This window comes from Pristiophorus japonicus, chromosome 6 (assembly GCF_044704955.1).
Source record: "Pristiophorus japonicus isolate sPriJap1 chromosome 6, sPriJap1.hap1, whole genome shotgun sequence".
Lineage (NCBI taxonomy): Eukaryota > Metazoa > Chordata > Chondrichthyes > Pristiophoridae > Pristiophorus > Pristiophorus japonicus.
The window spans coordinates 193,549,612-193,572,089 of record NC_091982.1 but is presented as its reverse complement, the minus strand read 5'-3'; the positions used below and the strand labels follow the sequence as shown (position 1 = coordinate 193,572,089).

Genomic DNA, 22,478 nt, shown 5'->3' with positions numbered 1-22,478 from the left:
AGCCTATAAAGGAGACTATGAAGATATGAGGGCAGAGTTGGGTAAAGTGGACTGGGAAAATAGATTAAAATGTAGGATGGTTGATGAACAGTGGTATACATTTCAGGAGATATTTCACAACTCTCCAGAAAAATATATTCCAGTAAGGAGGAAAGGGTGTAAGAGAAAAGATAGCCATCTGTGGCTAACTAAAGAAATAAAGGATGGCATCCAATTAAAAACAAGGGCCTACAAAGTGGCCAAAACTAGTGAGAGGACAGAAGACTGGGCAGCTTTTAAAAACCAGCAAAGAACGACTAAAAAAATGATTAAGAAAGGGAAGATAGACTATGAAAGTAAACTAGCTCAAAATATAAAAACAGATAGCAAGAGTTTCTATAGGTATATAAAAAGGAAAAGAGTGGCTAAAGTAAATATTGGTCCCTTAGAGGACGAGACCGGGGAATAAGTAATGGGGAATATGGAGATGGCAGAAACTCTGAACAAATATTTTGCATCAGTCTTTACGGTAGAGGACACGAACAATATTCCAACAGTGGGGGGGAGGAACTTAACACAATCACAATCACTAAGGAGGTGGTACTCAGTAAGATAATGGGACTAAAGGCAGATAAATCCCCTGGACCTGATGGCTTGCATCCTAGGGTCTTAAGAGAAGTACCAGCAGGGATTGTGGATACATTGTTTGTAATTTACCAAAATTCCCTGGATTCTGGGGAGGTCCCAGCAGATTGGAAAACTGCAAATGTAACGCCCCTATTTAAAAAAGGAGGCAGATAAAAAGCAGGAAACTATAGACCAGTTAGCCTAACATCTGTGGTTGGGAAAATGTTGGAGTCCATTATTAAAGAAGCAGTCGCAGGAAATTTGGATAAGCAAAATTCGGTCAGGCAGAGTCCGCATGGATTTATGAAGGGGAAGTCATGTTTGACAAATCTGCTGGAGTTCTTTGAGGATGTAACGAACAGGGTGGATAAAGGGGAACCAGTGGATGTGGTGTATTTGGATTTCCAGAAGGCAGTTGACAAGGTGCCACACAAAAGGTTACTGTACAAGATAAAAGTTCACTGGGTTGGGGGTAATATATTAGCATGGATAGAGGATTGGCTAACTAACGGAGAACAGAGAGTCGGGATAAATGGTTCATTCTCTGGTTGGCAACCAGTAACTAGTGGGGTGCCGCAGGGATCAGCGCTGGGACCCCAACTATTTACAATCTGTATTAACGACTTGGAAGAAGGGACTGAGTGTAACGTAGGCAAGTTTGCTGATGATATAAAGATGGGAGGAAAAGCAATGTTGAGGAGGACACAAAAAATCTGCAAAAGGACATAGACAGGCGAAGTGAATGGGCAAAAAATTGGCAGATAGAGTATAATGTTGGAAAGTGTGAGGTCATGCACTTTGTCAGAAAAAAAAATCAAAGAGCAAGTTATTATTTAAATGGAGAAAGATTGCAAAGTGCCGCAGTACAGTGGGACCTGGGGGTACTTGTGCATGAAACACAAAAGGATAGTATGCAGGTACACCAAGTGATCAGGAAGGCCAATGGTTTCTTGGCCTTTATTGCAAAGGGGATGGAGTATAAAAGCAGGGAAGTCTTGCTACAGTTATATAAGCTTTGGTGAGGCCACACTTGGAATACTGCGTGCAGTTTTGGTTTCCATATTTACGAAAGGATATACTTGCTTTGGAGGCAGTTCAGAGAAGGTTCATTAGGTTGATTCCGGGAATGAGGGGGTTGACTTATGAGGAAAGGTTGAGTATTTGGGCCTCTACTCATTGGAATTCAGAAGAATGAGAGGTGATCTTATTGAAATGTGTAAGATTATGAGGGGGCCTGACAAGGTGGAAGCAAAGAGGATGTTTCCACTGATGGGGGAGACTAGAACTAGAGGGCATGATCTTAGAATAAGGGGCCACCCATTTAAAACAGATGAGAAATTTCTTCTCTCAGAGGGTTGTAAATCTGTGGAATTCGCTGCCTCAGTGAGCTGTGAAAGCTGGGACATTGAATAAATTTAAGATAGAAATAGACAGTTTCTTAAACGATAAGGGGTTATGGAGAGTGGGCGGGAAAGTGGAGCTGAGTCCATGATCAGATCAGCCATGATCTTATTGAATGTCGGAGCAGGCTCGAGGGGCCGTATGGCCTACTCCTGTTCCTATTTCTTATGTTCTTATTTGGTTTCCAATTTTTAAACTCTCACTATCATTTTGGCTAAAGTTTCTCCTGCATGCACACTTTTATGTCCTTCACTGTGTGTGGACATGTTGATGTAACATTATCTGAAGAATGTGGTACTCATTTTTGCTGTCCTCTAATCTTCAAAGTGCCCAGGTGCATGAACCTCTCAGGGTTAGTTCATAAGGGGTTAGTGGTTTCCTGTGTGTGGGTCCACCATCTATTCTGTGTTGCCATCTTCATTATATGTAATGTTTACATTCAAACATAAGAGCAAGGGGGATAATTTTCAAGTTGGACTGCCGGCAGGGACCCTCACAGTTCAAATCAGAAATTCGGGCATCCATCGACCATGATTTTCTGACAGGTGACCAGAAAATTGTGAGAAGTTGCACCTGAATTTCTGATTTCCATTATCGGCAGATAAAGGTTACTACTAACCGAGGCAGGCTTATTAAATTGTCCATGAGGATAATTCCTTCCTAAAAATGTATTCGCTATCCCTTCATGGTATAGATAATGTATTTTATGTAATCTTGTTATTCTACTACATTACTTACTAATGTTTCTGTGTCAGTTACAATTTTGGGTTTTTAATGCTGTATATTTCCTTAACATCACTGGCCAGCCGCATAAGTGGGGGTTACATCAACTACAAACCAGACCATGTCTTTATCTGTTCAATATAGCGAGATCCAGGGATTGAACAGAGACTCTTTGTTACTGTACTTACTGGAACATAGCACATACTGCTACTTGATCTCCTTGTCTTTATTAGTGGGAAGAATACAGTCATCAGACTGTGACTCAAGCTATAAACCATTAGATAAAATTTGTTGAATATTAAATGGTTAAGTGAACAGTACTCGGTGTAAATAATATATTTATTTAGTAATTAAAAATTTTAGTAATCTCCTTGCAATGTCAAAAACAACAGTGAGGCTACTCTTGCGTTAACTTTCAACATTAGACTGACCCGAGAAACACTGTTCCTTTTCTTCTGGCCCAGCTCGTATCTCCATGGGCTTCAGACAGACTGCAGTTTTTGTCCAAGATCAAACAAACAAGATATAGGTTCAAATTTCTTTGAAGATATCTCAGAGCAAAAGGAACTATCAACCATAGGCCTGATTTTAACCCAGAGCAGTAATCTCGCAGGTCAGGGGAGCGGCAAATCCCCTGACCTCACCTGCATGCCCCAGGCCAGTTGCCCAGCCGAAACAGGCAGAAGCAGAATGTTAGGTGGCAGCAGGCCGCCAGTTCACCGTTACGTCACATGGAGGCGATTTTAGGAGGGTCTTGAGTTCAGGATGCTGGGAGGCGGGGGGCACTTCGAGCTCTTCCTGGCCCTATAATTAAAGTTGTAAGTTAAATTAAACACTTCCCATTTGAGCCTCTTCCCGCTCAGAATCCTCTTCCCTCCCCGAAACGTCGTGCTGCTGTCCTCGTCCAACAGGAAAACCACAACGGCTTCCTTGCTCAGGCCATCTGTTAAAATTGCATTTAGAGTTTGACGACGTCATCAAATCGCAGTCTGTATATTTTGAAAAGAACCTTTTCGGTTTTAGGCAGTTGTCTTTGCTGCCTTTTCAGAACTGCAGGTTAAACTAGAAGACAGCAGGAATGGAATGGGACATCGACAGGTCAGTCTCCTGGTAAAATTTAACTGCCCGGATTCCGTAGGGTTAAAATCACCCCTCACATTTCTCTTAACTACCTTGGATGGTCAGCCGTAGGATTCAAAATTATGTTTATCCACACAAGCAAACATGTACTGTAAATAGAATCATAGAATGATACAACACAGAAAGAGGCCCATTCGGTCCATAGTGCCTGTGCCAGCTCTTTGGTAGACCTATCCAATTAATCCCAGTCCTCTGCTCCACAGGATGCTTGTAATTGAATGGAATGGCTGAATCAATTTTGCGATACCCATTAATCTGCTCCAATCACTTTGATTATCTGAGGCCAGTAAACAATCCACATTTATCAGTGCCTTTGGAATACCAAACCATAATGTATATGTTCTATACATTGACAAACAGGTGGCAGTAACCCTGTGTGTTCTGTAACCTACTGCAGAGTTCAATAAATAATCCAGCATCGACAAAAATGATTCATTTTTAACACAGTTCGTATAGCTGTTTTGCATCAGTTTGTAACATTTACTGCTTCTCTAATGTCCTGTTCTGTGCTACCCTTGTACAGTACTAATGTTGTGTTACCTTTGTGCTATTTTTCAAATCTTGAATTCTTCCTAATCTACTGGCAAGTCCTCCGAGCTATATACATGTGACAGCAATAGTGGCCAGTGTTTCTAACACATTTAGTATTATTTTTCAAATTTACTGGATTTGTTATTACCATGTCATCTGTGAAAACTTGACTGCATTAATCTCCAGGTCACTACAATTGTAATTCAGTAAAGATAAAACATTAAGTGTGATTTATTTCTAAATAATTTATTCTCTAAGTAGTCTTGGCACAGGTATGCATAAATCTTTCTCAGAAGTATCTTTTCATATTCTAGATATGATGGGAAGGAAAATAGTAGTAGCGTTTGTTCATTTTAACATGGGCTTTCAAATGTAATTAAATGATGCAATTCACTTTCCAGTTTATATATTTTTATGTGATAAAACTAGGGTACCCTGTACTACAAACCGTAACTCACATTATTCAGACTAGAACTACTTGATAATATATTCTCTTTACGAATCTTGTTGCTTCTCATAAATGTAACTGAAAACATCTAATCAAATAGTGGAGTTGCATCAGTAACTACAAGTTATGTATTTTCTTCCTGTCACAAATTGGATTAATTGGAAGTATCTTGCATGTTGAGAGGATGTTATACAGTGTGTAAACAGTAATAATATTACTGTAATTTTATCAGATAATCTATTATTATCATCATCAACTTGCCAGCTAGATTTGTATTCAGCAGCTGTTCATGTTAAATAGGCTTATAAAAGTAAATGAAAATAATAAATTGAAAACATTTAAAAAAGTGAGATGGCACATGTACTGGAGGTAAAATCAAGGTGTCAATTTTAACACACCCTGCCCAGTGGGAGCAGGGCAGCGGAGCTGTTAACATCGATCAATTTGACTTACCGACCTATTCCCATGTGCTGGCCTCCATTTAACTGCTCACATCATTTAAGTGGCTGAAGCACTCACCAGAAACAGGTGGGTGCCTCATGAATCCATGCAAATTAGGGTCGTATGTGTTATGTATGTAAACTTTACTAGACTTGCCACCAGGGGACGCAACTGTTGGAGACCCAATGATTACATGCACATCCCAGGCAAGCAGGTATAAAAGGCAGTCTACCACGCTGCTTCCTCACTCTGGAGTTACATTAAAGAGACCAAGGTCATAACAGCTTGAGCTTACAGTATACAGTCTTGTGGAATTATTCTGAACATAACAGTATGATATAATTAGGATCTCAACATGGTTTTAATTGGATGGGCCAGAAACCCCGCCCACAACCAGCCCACTGAGTAAAACCTCACAGGATTGGCTCCGGGCACTGACTGACCCACTGGAAGCACTATTAGTGGAGTGCCAAAGGATTTTAGAACTTGGAGATTGCTTGTTTCTGTTTATTTTTGCCTTACCATGAATAATCTCTCTCAGTTTATCATGGGTGCCATTTTTGCTTCATTACTTTGGATGGTGAATATGAGGAGGCAGAAGTTCTTGATCAGAGGGTTAGGAGACGTTAGCCTTGGTCTCCTGTGTGCAGCTTTTAAAAGGAGGAAGCTCGCAGAGCATCATATGTATGTGCATGCACTGGATGGGTGCTATATGCCTTCTGTGGTGTCTGACGAGTATGGTCGAGTAGATGTGATCTATTTTGGAGCAATGTGTACTTGAAGATTTTTCCGCGCCCAGCTGGAAGCCAGAAAGCTCCTCGAAACAAATGTAAATGAAGCTACGTTTAGAAGATGTCCTGTGTCTGAGTCCAATTCTAAAAGAACCTATAATGCATTGTGGTAGCAGTGATGTTGCTCTTTGTTAAAAGAATCATTTAGAAACCTTTTTTTTAAACCAGAGAATGAGTTTACCAGGCATTAGACAGGACAAAGGTAAGAAAAAGACAAAGCATATAACTAGATAGAAGAAATTTAAAAGGATAGTCAAATGGCGTCTTTCCACATTATCCCTCAAATATGTTTGAATTCAGTAAGCTAGCAAAATGGCCAAAATGGATAAATCAAATTTAAAAAAAATTATTGCTTGAAGCTTAGATAACAAAAAAGAGCTGAATCATATTAGCACATTTATATAATCAATGGTTGAAGAAACAGAAGATACTCTGTGATCTTTACATTTGTTCAATTTATTTATCAATCAATATAAGATTGATTCAAAAAACATTTTGTAGACTTTGGAAATCAAATTTTTGGAAGAGCTAAATCATACTTTTTGGTCAAACACTGGCTACTCTGCAAGGTAAAATATTTGCAATATTATTCATCTATCATAATGGATGAGAGACTGTCTGAGAAATATATTCAATATATGCCAAGAGAAAGCTATATAGCAATTGAAAGTTATATCCTTTTAGGCTAGGATTCGATTTTGGGACTACAGCTAGTTTATTGTTGCTTCTGAAACCCTCATCCAGGCCTTTGTTACCTCTCTCTCATCTTGCACCCTCCGTAAACTTGAGCTCATCCAACTCTCTGCTGCCCATATCCTAACTCGGACCAAGTCACGTTCATCCATACCCCACTGTGCTCGCTGACCTACATTGACTCCCAGTCTGACAACTTCTCAATTTTAAAATTCTCATCCTGGTGTTCAAGTTCCTCCATGGCCTTGCCCCTCCCTATGTCTGTAATCTCCTTCAATCCTACATCCTTCCAAGATCTCCGCACTCCTCCAATTCTAGCTTCATGAGCATCCCCAAGTTTCATCGCTCCACCATTGGTGGCCGTGCCTTCAGTTGTCTGGGCTCCAAGCTCTGGAATTCCTTCCCTAAACCTCTCCGTCTCTCCACCTCTTTCTCCTCCATTAAGACATTCTTCAAAACCTACTTCTTTGACAAAGCTTTTGGTCACCTATCCTAATATTTCCTTACGTTGTTCGGTGTCAAATTTTGTTTAATAACACTCCTGTGAAGCGGCTTGGGACCTTTTACTACATCAAAGACACTATATACATGCAAGTTGTATTTGTAATGTGACTGAATTATAAGACCCAGACCAAGCTAAAACTAGATTGGCTGTCTCCACCTCCTAGGCATGCTACACTGATAACTTCTTGGGCGAGGTGTGCTGGAATGCCAAATAGGGCAGACCTCTATTCTTTTTCTTTTTAAAAAAACATAAGGAGATACCAAAAAATGGTATAGATAAAGCTTCAAAATGTAGCTAACATTTTTACATCTAGACTCTTTAACGACACTTCCTTAAACAACACACCCTATCAGTTTTAGACACCCATTGTACGAGTGGGTAACTGGCTGAGCACTATCCAGGTGTAAGTATTTGAGATTTTAGTGGATATCTAAATTATGTCATCAGTGGCCCATTTTTAATATATTTATGTCCAAACTGATGCATGTTTCTGGCACCAGTACAGCAGCAGTACAAAACCTAACCAAATATTTGGAATATCTGGTTTAACAGATCTCTGCCTGTTTTGGGTGATCCACTTTATGCCCATAAATCAAGCATAATCGATAGGAACATTAACTACACTGTGGCATCATTTGCTTAACAACGTGCAATTATGAGTTGTAGCATTACTTGCCCAACAGCAAAGAATGATCTACAATAATTTTGAACAGATTATTGTAGCCATGGTAACCAAGTATCGGTTGTCTCCCACCTTTTGAATTTATTTTCCATAGATGTTCTTTCATTTACTGTCATCTGTTGGCAAAAAAATGATTACTGCAAGAATGCTTTTTATTGTGGATGTACACTTTTTGGTTAAGAGATGCTCCAAACCAAGTTTCACAACAATAATATTTTTCACAGTGCCTCAAATCAGATTTTTAATTTAAATACATTTCCATGCTTCTGCCATTAATGAATAGTAATTACTTTAAACAGTAATGTAAAATGTTATGTCAAAATATGTTAGTTAATGAGCCATTTACAAATAACATTTAATTATGCGAATATATGGAATTTAAGGCAAATTATTAACATGGTTAGGAAATTGGCTGAGCAACAAGAGACAGAGGGCGAAATTGCTCCTTTGTGCAGGGCCACTTATTGCCATCAGCCGGCGATAACGGGGCACTAAAGGGTTTTCGCCTCAGCACAGCGGCCAGAGCACTCCCCCCGGAATTGCCCCCAGGGCTCGGAGTGCGCGATGGGCTTAGCGCTGTGCCCGGCGATTAGTGCACGCACAGCAATGGCATCATCGTCGTGCACGCCAACCCCTTATTGCCCCACGCCACATCCTTTGCGCCCCACGGGGGAAATTGCCCCACAGGTGCGGGGTCGGCACAGGGTGATGCCATCAATGCGAGAAGCGAAGCTGTGGCACCTGACCGCCCTTAAAGGGGAGGTGGCGCTGCTGCGGCCGCCATCTTTTTTGTGTCGGCTGACTTTTCAGTCGGCCCAACAATGCCGACCACTGGTTCGGCTGGGCTACCAATAGGCACCCCCGTGGGCGGCACTGAAGTTGTTGCTCAGATCGCAGTGGCCCTTTATGAAAAGGAGAGGGATGTTATGATGTGGCGGCATGACGCTGATGTGCGAAGCGCGACGCAATAATGCACGGTTACCGTAAGTAGCATTTTTTTTTACTTTAAAGAGGCCAATTCCATGCCGGGGTCAGCGCTATCCGTGCCGGGGTCAGCGCTATCCGTGCCGGCACAAAAAAAAACATCGACGTCAATTTGACCGCCCCAAAACTAGCGCGGGGCAATTTCAGCCCCAGAGAGTAGGGATAATAATGGGCAGGTACTCTTGGCAGGATGTGACTAGTGGTATCCACAAGGATCTGTGTTGGGACCTCAACTATTCACCATATTTATTAATGACTAGATGGTGAGATAGAAAGCCACATATCCAAGTTTGCCGATGATGCAAAGATAGGCAGCATTGTAGGCAGTGTAGTTGGAAGCATAAAATTACAGAGATAGTAATAGATTAAGCAAATGGATAAAATAGTGGCAAATGGATTTCAATGTAGGTAAATGTGAGGTCATCCATTTTGGACCTAAAAAGACAGAGCACTTTCTAAATGGTGAGAAAGTAGAGACAGTAGAGGCCCAAAGAGAGTTGGGAGTCCCATGCACAAAGATTGTTAAATTGTCATGGACAGGTAGAGAATACAAGGGAGTAGAAGTTATGCTGCAGCTATACAAAGCCCTGGTTAGACCACACCTGGAGTACTGTGAGCAGTTCTGGGCACTACACCGTAGGAAGGATATATTGGCCTTGGAGCGAGTGCAGCGTAGGTTTACTAGAACAATGCCTGCATTCCAAGGGTTAAATTACGAGGAGCGATTACACAAGCTAGGGTTATATTCCCTGGAATTTAGAAGGTTAAGGATAGATTTGATCGAAGCTTTCAAAATATTAAGGGGAACTGATCGGGTAGATAGAGAGAAACTACTTCCGCTGGTTGGGGAGGTTAGGATTTGGAGGCACAATTGAAGAATTAGGCCCAGTCCTTTTAGGAATGAACTTGGGTAACAGGTGGTGGAAGTTTCGAACCCACTTCTATAAATGGCAGTTGATACTAGGCCATTTGTTAATTTTAAATCGGAGATTGATAGTTTGTGTCTTCAGCGCCAGGTGGTGCTAAAATGCCGGGCTGCGTTCTACCGCCAGCTGGTGGCGGTTCCAGCGGCAGGCACCATTTCGAGTTGCCGGTATTGATGCCGGTAAACTAGATTGCCGGGTTCATTTAAATTATGGAGCTCATAACGTCAGATATCACCCGATCTCCGAATTTGGTTTTAGCCATTGCAGTTGTTGGCTAGAGAAACCAACGACAGGTAGAGCTGGTGTGCAGCAGCAGGAATCCAGCTCCAGCGATGATATTTAAAGGGATCATCACCAATCTCTCACACCTGATAGGGTTTTGCAGTTTGAGTGGCTGTGTGCTACTTCTTGCAACTGCAAGAGTACTCTCTAGTTATTTTAAGGTCAGTTGATATCGGGGAGTGTTCTGGAAAATACAAAGCTGCCTCATTATTTTTGAAACATTCAAATTACTATACTTGCTAAAAGTCATGGGAGCTGTACTGACAGTCGACCTCGCCCTCCAGGATCTACGGGAGAGGGAGCGGAGGCAGCAAGAAAGGTGGGAACCTGTGCGCAGAGGGAGGAGGAGGGCTCTCAAAGGGAGGCCTTACCCAACTAGGTAGCATGACAGCATGTGTACCTCCAATTAAGAGGCTCCACTTCTCCAAGGAGTTGGTCACAGAACCCTGCCACTTCCTGCAACCTGACCTCCAGCCTCAGACCAGGGTGACCACAGCTCTCCAAGTGGCAGTCAATGTCACTGTGGCCTTCAATTTCTTTACCATGCAACAGGAGACATATCTAACATCTCACTGTTTGCTATTCAGTGCTGCATCCCGGAGGTCACTGAGGCTCTCTACAATATGAGAAGGGACGATGTTGAGCACGCATGTGGCTTTGCCAGGATAGCGGGCTTCTCCAGGGTGCAGGGCGCCATCAATTGCACCCATCTGGCTTTGCAGGCACCACATGACAACCCTGTGATCTTCTGTAACCAAAAAGGCTACCACTCACTTAATGTGCAGTTGGTGTGCGACCAGGCACAGCGAATCCTCAACATCAATGCCCGCTATCCTGACAGCAGCCACAGTGCCTTCATCCTGCGCCAGTCCAGTGTGCCAGCACTCTTCCAGCCACCATGTCAAGCTCAAGGGTGGCTGCTCGGAGACGAGGGCTATCCGCTCTCCACCTGGCTCATGACTCCCCTCCGCAACCCCAACACTCGTGTCCAGCACTCAAAAAAAAAACAAGAGCCATGCTGCCACCAGGAACATCATCGAACAGACCATTGGCCTACTGAAGCAATGGTTCTGCTGCCTTGACCGCTCAGGAGGAGCACTCCAGTACTCGGCTGAGCCGGTGTCCCATTTCGTGTTGGTCTGCTGCATGCTCTAAAACTTGGCCTTCTTGAGGGCGCAACCCCTGCCGTCTGGGATTGAAGGACCACCTCAGGAGGAGGAAGAGGACAAGGAGGAAGAGGAACAGGAGGGAAGGAGGAGACAGGCAGGCAATGGGCCTTCTGGACAGGCTGTCCGTGACTGGCTCTGATTCGCATGATTGAAACCCCAGATCCCGTTGCTCACCACATCCCCATCATACCATTCCTGACTCACAGTATATCACAGCCTTCACCTCGGCGCAAATCTGAAATGAGAGACACCACGAAAGATTCCAAATACAATTAATAAATGTATCTGTAATGATGCCACACATTTACATTAATACTATTAACTAATCACCCTTGTGCAATCCCTTAGAGTCTGTCTTTCGTGTGCCTGTTCCTAAGTTTACATGCGGGAGACTTCAGATGGCCTTGCAGGATGATCTTGACCAACTCTAGACCTAGAAGGCCCAGCTGTAGACTGCACCACCTCGGCATGTGCAGCAGCTGTCTGGGCTGGTTGGCTGACAGGCAGCGACAAGGGCAATGGCAGTTTGCCAGTGGTGGGAGCTGGAATTCTCTCGTCTTGAGAGACGACAGCAGGTTCCTGCTCCACTGACCCATTGCCACTCCACCGGCAGCGCCTCAGCATTCCTAGCAATCTGTTGGAGCACCACTCGTGCCCGGTGTCTCACCCTGTGCAGATCCTGCTACTATACTAGTCTCTAAAGTACGCATGCTGCCAGTATCTGAGCTGGTGTCTGTGCGTGAGCGATGCAGTGACACGGTGTGTTCTTCCTCCTCCTCTTCCCCAGCGCTCTCTGCAGTGCCCTCAGGGACAGGCTGCTCGGGTGTTTGCTGATTATTTGAAAGCAGAAAGGCACAAGAGTCGGGTTATGGTGAGGGACAGGGGGCGGGGAGAAGAGAGAAATGCATGCATACCGCCTGAGTAGCTAGAAAGGGAGAAAAGATTGTGGGCTGAGGAGGAAGTAGGGTGTGAGAAGAAGGTTTAGGAGTGAACATACTGCTGTTCTCAACAATGCTGGTGGCCATGTCATCGATGATGTGGTGTCCAATTATATCCAGCATTCGATTCTCCAGCTGGCTCAGCTCTTCAAGATCTGCCTACACCCCACCTGTCCACTCTTGCTCCTGGCGATTCTTTGCCAGTTTTTATATGCCAAGTGAAAGAGAAGTGTTGAGTGAGTTCAGTGGAATGTGTTTGGGTGATGTGCCTGCCATAGTTGAATAGCTGTCATTGTGTGCAAGGTGTGAAATGAGGGTGTGAGTGTTGCTGGGTAGAGATTGTTGCTGGGGGTGTGGTGCATTGAGCAGTGTGTGAAGCTTGTGGTACAGATGGTGGTATGTAGCATTTCCTGAAGCCATCACTCACGCTGACCACCTGTGTGAGATCGTTAATCTTATTCCTGCACTGGGTATGGGTCCTGGCGACCACAGTGCTCCCTCCACATGGTCTGGGATACTTGTGGCGAGGGCTTCCTGCCAGTTGGCGGGTATAGGACCGCCCACCTCCTCTACACTGCGAACACCTATGCCTCAAGAGCTTCATAGTGAGAACGTATGGGCTCTCTCCCTCCATCTCTGATCTGCCATGGCAGCAATTGATCTCTTAATGTTGGTTGCTTTGCTGTTGGGACAGTTTCAGACCCAACAAGCCTGACAATGAGGTGCTGCAGAGTCCATGAACCGTCCCTTATATTAGTGGAAAAAGCCTGTGGCAATCATGAGTTGCAATTAGACTGCCCCCAATATTGGTCCAACTGTTCAGTGTAATGCTAATGAACTTGAGTTTTAAGATTAAATCATAACTACAATCATGTAAATGAGGAATGTGCACAAATTTTGCATGTTACCTAAACCATCTTTAGGTGGCGCCACTTAACCTTATTTAGTCTAAACATTGCCCATTTCTTGGCTATAACCAATTTACAGCCTTTTGTTAACCAAAGGGATTAAGGGATATGGGCAAAGGTGGGTATATGGGGTTAAGTCACACATCAACCATAATCTTATTGAATGATGCAACAGACTCGAGGGGTTAAATGGCCTACTCCTATTCCTATGTTCCTATATAGCTTTACAGTTGCAGTCATAAATTATATAGACAGTACACTCTTGGTTGCATGGGAGCCACTATAAGTAATCTAGTTGAGGCCTGCTACTGTCATAAATCACAAGAGCAACGCTTGAATCATCTGAACCTAATAGGTTTGTACTTTTCATTGTTATAGATTGTAAGACGTCATTCAAAATATAAGATGTTGCAATACATTTGAACCTTGTACAAGACCTTGGTCAGGTCTCACTTGGAATACTGTGTCCAGTTTTGATCTCCACACATGGTGAATGATATTGAGATTTTGGAAAGGATGCAGAGGAGGGCCACTCGACTAATTCCCAGTATAAAGAATCTTAGGTATCAAGATAGGCTAAAAGAGTTGTGGCTCTATACTTTAGAGAAGCGTAGACTTAGGGATGATCTGATTTAGGTTTATAAAATGATGAAAGGAATAGATTGTGTTCCAGTTGACAGTTTGTTCCAATTAATTAGGTTAGGGAGGACCAAGGGTCACAATTTTCAGTTTTATAAGGCCAGATCTTGGTTAGATGTCAGGAGGTGGTTCTTTTCCCAGAGAATAGTGGACCTTTGGATCAGGCTGCCATCTCATGTGTTGGATGCTGATTTACTGTATTTCTTCAAGCGAGAGCTGGAGCTGTTTCTAGTTGGGTGGAGATCACCACTTACAAAGGTAGGTACTTCAGGAAACTTAGGGCCAAAGTGATCTCCTGGACTAGTTTTGATTGCCGAAATGGGTCAGAGAGGAATTTCCCAGATTTTTCTCCCCAAATTCGCCTCTCCCAGGAGATCACATGGTTTTGGGTGGGGTGAAGAGTGTATATATTATAATGCTCGTGAACTGTATTACAATTGTGTGGGACAGTCTAGTTGGACCAGAGGGTCTTTATCTGTCCATCATTTTTCATATGAACCACATTTTATATGACAACCGATTGTTACATTTTGAGATCCAACCAAAAATGTTCATGTTGGGACACATGCATGCATACACATCCATAAATAGTGATTTGCAATGTCAATAACTTTAAAATGATTTTTGTCCTTGTTGGGATTTAGTTCCTGGCACAGAAGAACATTCTGGGAACTTTAGGGGAGATATCCTGGTTCATTCAGCTGGTAGCACATGTATGTGCCAAGCAGAGATGCCAGAAAATTCAGAGATGAGTCAGTGTGACAAAAATGCATTGGGAGCACATGGTGCTTGATGCTAAGGTGGCTAATGCTGCTGGAATGCATAAACGTCATTTAAGGTCAAAAGGCTATTAGCGGTGCTGATAGGATGGACATTCCTTTGGGGCGACTCTCATGTTATACGGATGTTGAAGTCCAGCATGGCGATTCTGACCCTCAGCATCATGGCCATTTACACACCACATTATCTGTACTCTCATCATCATAGGCAGTCCCTCGGAATCGAGGAAGACTTGTTTCCACTCTTAACATGAGTTCTTAGGTGACTGTACAGTCCAATATGAGAACCACAGTCTCTGTCACAGGTGGGAAAAAGTCATTGAGGGAAGGGGTGGGTGGGACTGGTTTGCCGCATGCTCTTTCCGCTGCCTGCGCTTGATTTATGCATGCTCTCTTCCTCCACTTAGGGCGATCTTTGGCCAGGGACTCCCAGGTGTCAGTGGGGATGTTGCACTTTATCAAGGAGGCTTTGAGGATGTCCTTGTAATGTTTTCGCTGCCCACCTGGGGTTCGTTTGCTGTGAAGGAGTTCCGAGTAGAGCACTTGCTTTGGGAGTCTCGTGTCTGGCATGCGAACTATGTGGCCTGCCCAGCGGAACTGATCAAGTGGTCAGTGCTTCAATGCTGGGGATGTTGGCCTGACGAGGACGCTAATGTTTATGCGTCTGTCCTCCCAAGCGATTTGTAGGATCTTGCAGAGACATCGTTGGTAGTATTTCTCCAGCGACTTGAGGTGTCTGCTGTACATGGTCTATGTTTCTGAGCCATACAGGAGGGCGGGTATTACTACAGCCCTGTAGACCATGAGCTTGGTGACAGTTTTGAAGGCCTGGTCTTCAAACACACTTTTCCTCAGGTGGCCGAAGGCTGCACTGTCGCACTGGAGGTGGTGTTGGATCTCGTCGTCAATGCCTGCTCTTGTTGATAGGAGGCTCCCGAGATAAGGGAAGTGGTCCACGTTGTCCAAGGCCGCGCTGTGGATCTTGATGACTGGGGGGCAGTGCTGTGCGGCGAGGAAAGGCTGGTGGAGGACCTTTGTCTTACTGATGTTTAGTGTAAGACCCATGCTTTTGTATGCCTCAGTAAATACGTCGACTATGTCCTAGAGTTCAGCTTCTGTGAGTGCGCAGATGCAGGCGTCATCCGCGTACTGTAGCTCGATGACAGAGGTTGGGGTGGTCTTGGATCTGGCCTGGAGACGGCGAAAGTTGAACAGGTTCCCACTGGTTCTACTCCACTCCAGCGGGGAGCTTGTCGACTGTGAGGTGGAGCATGGCAGCGAGGAAGATTAAGAAGAGGGTTAGGGCGATGACGCAGCCCTGCTTAACCCCGGTCTGGACGTGGATTGGGTCTGTGATGGGTCCGTTGGTAAGGATCATGGCCTGCATGTCGTCGTGGAGCAGGCGGAGGATGGTGTCATACTTTTGGGGGCATCCGAAACGGAGGAGGACGCTCCATAGACCCTCGCGGTTGACAGTGTCAAAGGCCTTTGTAAGGTCGAAGAAGGCCATGTATAAGGGCTGGCGCTCTTCCCTGCATTTTTCCTGCAGCTGTCGCGCTGCAAAAATCATTGTCCGTTGTGCTCCGTAGGGGACGAAATCCGCACTGAAACTCCGGGAGGAGCTCCTCAGCCACGGGGAGAAGACGGTTGAAGAGGACTTTAGCGATGACTTTCCCAGTGGCTGATAGCAGGGAGATTCCTCTGTAGTTGCTGCAGTCAGACTTGTCCCACTGCACTCCACACCAAAAGTGGGTAGCAGCCCTGATGATACAGGGACCTTCACCTGATTGGCATCAGTATTGTGGTACGAAGCATTATATTATCAGTCCCTGAGGCAGGTCACTGAGCAAGAGGTTATAATATAACTTTCTACAATTCATACTTCTAGTGTTAAAGATACGATCTGCCATTTAAAAAAATAAGGTTTTGAAACTAAATGCAGTGTTTATGGAATATGTTAAATTAATATTTTTCATCATGTTAATACTTTATTACATGTTTGAAATATATTGATTACACAAACATGAATATGTTATGCCCTCCACTTCAAAGAGTTTATGTTTTATTTAAAAAAAGAAAGAGAAACTAAATGAAAGGAGGATAAAAGAGCAGGAGAACAGGCCGACCTGATAGACACCAGCAGCGGTGTATCTTCAAAAAAAGAAGTAAGGAATGACGTCAGAGTAACAAAAGTGATGTCGGCACAAGGGAAGGAGCTGATTAGTTAAAAGTTTTTTTCTATTAAGTTAGTTCTTAGTCTATAAAATAGAGGCATGGCAGGGCAGCTCAGTCCCGACTTCCCACATGGGTCTTTCTGTGGGACACCCTGTGCCATGTGGGAAGACCAGGACTCTTGCGTAGCCTGGACGATCACATGTACAGGAAGTGTCACCAGCTATGGTTGCTCGAGGTCCGTGTTTCGGAGCTTGACCTGCAAATGAAGTCATTGCAGTACATCCGCGAGGCGGAGAACTTCGTGGATAGCACGTTTCAGGAGGTGGTCTCCCCGCAGCTTAAGAGCATGCAGGCAGAAAGGGAATGGGTGACCACCAGACAGAAGAGGAGGACCAGGCACATAGTGCAGGAGTCCCCTGAGTGCAACACGCTCTCCAACCAGTATTCTGTTCTGAGTACTGGTGGGGGCGAGTGCAGCCAGAGCCAAGTCCACGGCACCACAGGTGGCTCAGCTGCACAGGGGGAGAGGAAGAAGAATGGAAGAGCAATAGTGGTAAGGGATTCGATAGTCAGGGGAGCAGACAGGCATTTCTGAGGCCGCAGACGTGACTCCAGGATGGTATGTTGCCTCCCTGATGCCAGAATCAAGGGTGTCACTGAGAAGGAGGAGGAGGAGGGTGAACAGCCAGAAGTCATGGTCCATATCCGTACCAATGACACAGATGGAAAGAGAGATGAGGTCCTGCAGGCAGATTTTAGGGAGCTAGGAGAGAGATTAAAAAGCAGGACCTCAAAGGTAGTAATCTCTCGATTACACGTGCTAGTGAGTACAGAAATAGGAGGATAGAGCAGTTGTGTTAAGTATGGAAGAACTCCACAAGACTGAGTACTGTGAGCTAAAACTGATGTGACCTTAGTCTCTTTAATACAACTCCAGAGTGCCTAAGCAGTATGGTAGACAACCTTTTATACTCCCTTGCATGAGGTTTGCAGATGACCCTTGGGCCTCCAACAGTTGCGCCCTCTGGTGACAAGTCTTACACAGTTACAATGTTTACATACATAACAAGATGAATGCATACTGGAGAGATGGTGCAGGAGGGCTTTAGATTCCTGAGGCATTGGGACCATTTCTGGGGGAGGTGGGACTTGTACAAACCGGATGGGTTACACCTCAACAGAACCAGTACTAGTATTGATGCGGGAGTGGGGGGTGGGGGGTTGCTAGTGCTGTTGGGGAGGGTTTAAACTAGCTTGGCAGGGGGATGGGAACCTGAGAATAGATTCAGAAGGGAGAGAAGCACAGCTGGAATTGGAAAGCAGAAAATTAGAAAGTGAATTAGGAAGGCAGAGGAAACAGAAAGAAAATAGACAACAAGGGAGTTTTGCAGTGCTAAATGGTGTATACTTCAATGCAAGGAGTCTAGGGAATAAGGCAAATGAGCTGAGAGAACAGATAGACATTTGGGAGTATGATATTATAGCTTTTACTGAGACATGGCTGAAAGAAGGGCAGATATGGCAACGCAACATTCCTGGTTACAGGGTTTTCAGATGGATTAGAGAGGGAGATAAAAAAAGGGGGGCGGGGGTCGCAGTATTGATTAAAAAAACAATTACAGCTGTGAGGAGGGATGGTATGTTACAAGGATCATCAAATGAGGCTATATTGGTTGAATTGAAGAACAAAGGGCTCAATTTTGGCCGAGCCCGTTTTTCAGCGCACTTACCCGAGTTGCGCCGCTTATGTACAGAGATGCGCCGGAAAAAAATGTTGCAACTTTGGCCGCTGTCTGGTCTCTTCACTGCAGTCGTGCAGCGTGGCCAGTTGACTCGGGGGATGGAGCCTGTGTTCTGCGTTGGAAAATGTGCCGGGACCTCTGCACATGCGCGGTGGAGAATGGTGATGTTTGCGCATGCACTGTAGCACTGCGAGTTGGCAATCTGCCATTTGCAAGTTGATATGATTGTAAACGGGGTTTCCACTGCACTTTTGGTGAAGTTACAGGTGTGAAGTGGGAGCAGCTCCAAGGTAACTCCTACCTTTCAGCTCTTTATAAAAGTCTTCAATTGAAATGATTGTTACTTAAGGCTCAAGTTCATCGACGTCAAAAGAGAAATACTACAGTTTGTGTCTTAAAATATCATAGTATTCTTTGCCATATTTATGGGAATGAAGGATTGTACAATATCAAAATCTTTATAAAAGTATTTTTCTTTAATTTAACTTGAAAGACAAGTCAATGGAGTGGGTTTAAATGCTTCCTATTTTTACTTCCAATGTGCATTTGTCCCCATTGAACCCCCGATCACCCACCCTATCCCTGCCCTATTTCAACCTTGCTTCCTTTTGTACCCCGATGCCGGCCAGTTCGATCGCTCCCGCCCCTAGCCCAGGCCAAATTGCCTCCCTGTTCGTTCTCCCGCCCCTAGCCCAGGCCAAGTGGCCTCCCTGTTCATTCTCCTGCCCCTAACCCAGGCCGAGTAGCCTCCCAGTGCGATCTGAGTTCTCCTGCCTGCTGGTGAGTTCTGTGAGTTCTCCTCACTGCCGGTTTGTTCTGTGAGTTCTCCTGGAAGCGTTCTGTGAGTCCTGGGCTGAGTGCAGAAAGGTGAATTACAGTTTGATGCTGAAGGTAGGACTAATTTTTTTTTTTTCTTATGTTAATTGTGCGAAGGAAGGATGGTTTTGCAAGTCTGTTCCCTAAGGCTTGGTTGGTTCAGGTTTAGGTCCTCTCCGTTTCCTGCCCCTATCCCAGGCCGAATGGTCTCCGATGTACTTACCTGCGCCGATTTCTTTCATTGGCCTAATTAGAAATGGAGTAACTATTAGCTGGCCAAAGTTGCCAAAATGGGCAGAACTGGCGTAGGTGGCTGGCAACGCCCCCTTTTCAGAAAAAAAACTAACCTAAAAAAAACGTAACTAGGTGTAAATTGATTGGGGAAACTGGGGATTTTTAAGTTACACCAAAAAAAGCAGCCTACTCAAAAAAAAAAATGGAGCAACTCCTGGCCAAAATTGAGCCCAAAAAAGGGGTGATCACTCTGCTGGGAGTGTACGATAGACCCCCAAACTGTCAGAGGGAGATAGAAGAGCAAATTTCTGAGAGGTGCAAAAACTATTGGGCAGTAATAGTAAGGGATTTCAACTACCCTAATACTAGCTGGGATAGAAGTAGTGTGAAAGGTATAGAGGGTGTAGAATGCCTAAATGCATTAAGGATAACTTTTTTAGCCAGTATGTAGCGAGCCCAACTAGAAAGAGGGTGGTTCTGTACTTAGTTTTAGGGAATGAAGCTGGGCAGGTGGAAGAGGTATCAGTGGGAGAGCATTTTGGTGCTAGTGATCATAATTCAGTTAGATTTAGGATAGTTATAGAAAAGGACAAAGATAGATCAGGAATAAAAGTTCTCAATTGGGGAAAAGCTAATTTTACTAAGCTGTGATGTGATTTGGCCAAAGTGGACTGGAAACAGCTACTTGAAGGTAAATCAGTGTCAAAGCAGTGGGAGCTGGCATTCATGAAGGAGATAGTGAGGGTTCAGAGCAAGTATGTTCCCTTAAAGAAAAAGGGTGGGACTAACAAATCTAGAGTCTCCTGGATGTCAAGGGATATACAGGATAGGATAAAGAGAAAAAGGGAGGTTTATGACAGATACCGAGGGCTCAATACTGCAGAAACCCGAGAGAAGTATAGAAAGTGTAGGGGTGAAATTAAAAAGGAAATTAGGAAAATAAAATCAAGGAAAACCCAAAGATGTTTTATAAATACATTAAGAGCAAGAGGATAAGTAAAGAAAAAGATCTGTTTGTGGAGGTGGAAGAAGTGAATACTTTGCATCTGTTTTCACAAAGGAAAGAAGCGATGCAGACATTGCAATCAGGAGGAGGAGTGTGAAATATTAGATGAAATAAACATAGAGAGAGAGGAAGTATTAGCAGCCTTGGAAGTGGATAAATCCCCAGGCCTGGATGAAATGTATCCCAGGCTGTTAGGAGAAATAAAAGAGGAAATAGCAGAGGCTCTGACCATCATTTTCCAATCTTCTCTGGCTACAGGTGTGGTGCCGGAGGATTGGAGGACTGCGAACGTTGTACCGTTGCTTAAAAAGAGAGAAAGGGATAGACCAAGTAATTATAAGCCAGTCAGCCTAACCTCGGTGGTGGGAAAATTATTGGAGAAAATTCTGAAGGGCAAGATAAATCTTCATTTAGAAAGACATGGATTAATCGGGGACAGTCAGCATGGATTTATTAAGGGAAGGTCGTGTCTGACTAACGTGATTGAATTTTTTGAGGAGGTAACAAGGAGGGTCAATGAGGGAAGTGGTTTGATGTAATGTATATGGATTTTACCAAGGCTTTTGATAAGGTCCCACATGGCAGACTGGTCACGAAAGTAAAAGCCCATGGGATCCAAGGCAAAATGGCAAGTTGGATCCAAAATTGGCTCAGAGGCAGGAAGCAAAGGGTAATGGTTGATGGGTGTTTTTGTGACTAGAAGGCTGTTTGCAGTGGGTTCCGCAGGGCTTAGTACAGCGCCCCTTGCTTTTTGTGGTATATATCAATGATTTAAACTTGAATGTTGGGGGTATGATTAAGAAGTTTGCTGATGATACTAAAATCGGCTTTGTGGTTAATAATGAAGAAGAAAGCTGTAGACTACAGGAAGATATCAATGAACTGGTCAGGTGGGCAGAACAGTGACAAATGGAATTCAATCCGGAGAATGGTGAGATACTGTATTTGGAGAGGGCTAACAAGGCAAGTGAATATGCATTAAATGGTAGGACACTGAGAAGTGTAGAGGACCAAAGGGACCTTGCATATCCACAGATCCCTGAAGGTAGCAGGCCAAATAGATCTTAGGTGGTCCCTTGTATCGAGGATGACTAGCTTCCACACCAAAAAGGGATGAATTCACAGGTGTTTCAATGAGAGACCTGATATTCCAGGTCCCGAACTACATGTTGAAGGGTGGAAGATGCCTGTGCATGGATTTTTTTAAAGTGTGGTGGCCGTTGCACACCAGCCACCACACGGACTTGACAGAGCTAGGTCTTGGTCCAGTGGCAAGGATTAACCAAGATGACTGGAGACTAGCTCTGCTGCACGGACCTAGTGCGCACACCTATTGCAGTGTGGGCTGGCCCGTGTTGCCCCAGGACCCTTGCCTCTGCTGGGCCCCGAAAAGCTGGATAAGGTGGTTAAGAAGGCATACGGAATACTTGTTTTTATTAACCGAGGCATAAAATACTAGAGAAGGGAGGTTATGCTTGAACTGTACAAAGCACTAGTTAGGCCACCACTAGAGTGCTGCATGCAGTTCTGGTCACCACATTATTGGAAAGATGTGATTGCACTAGAAAGGGTAAAGACGAGATTGACGAGGATATTGCCTGTACTGGAGAATTTTAGCTATGAGGAAAGATTGGAGAAGCTAGCTTTGTTTTCCTTGGAACAGAGGAGGCTTAGGAGAGACTTTATTGAGGTGTATAAAACTATGGAAGGCCTAGATAGAGTGGATAGAAAGGGCCTATTTCCTTTAGCAGACGGGTCAACAACGAGGGGGCAAAGATTTAAAGTAATTGGTAGAATGTTTCGCGTAGATATAAGGGGAAATTTCGACACACCGCAGGTGGTGGTGGTCTGGAACTCACTGTCTGAAGCCTGAAAGGGTGGTAGAGGCAGAAACCCTCACCACTTTTAGGCCCCAAGTT

The 22,478-nt window shown here is 44.3% G+C and overlaps 1 protein-coding gene across 1 annotated transcript in view; it reads left to right on the top strand.

Moving 5' to 3' along the window:
* The window catches only part of LOC139265339 (uncharacterized), a 514,006-nt gene that overhangs the window by 347,045 nt on the left and 144,483 nt on the right, over nucleotides 1–22,478 (top strand). The window lies entirely within an intron of this gene.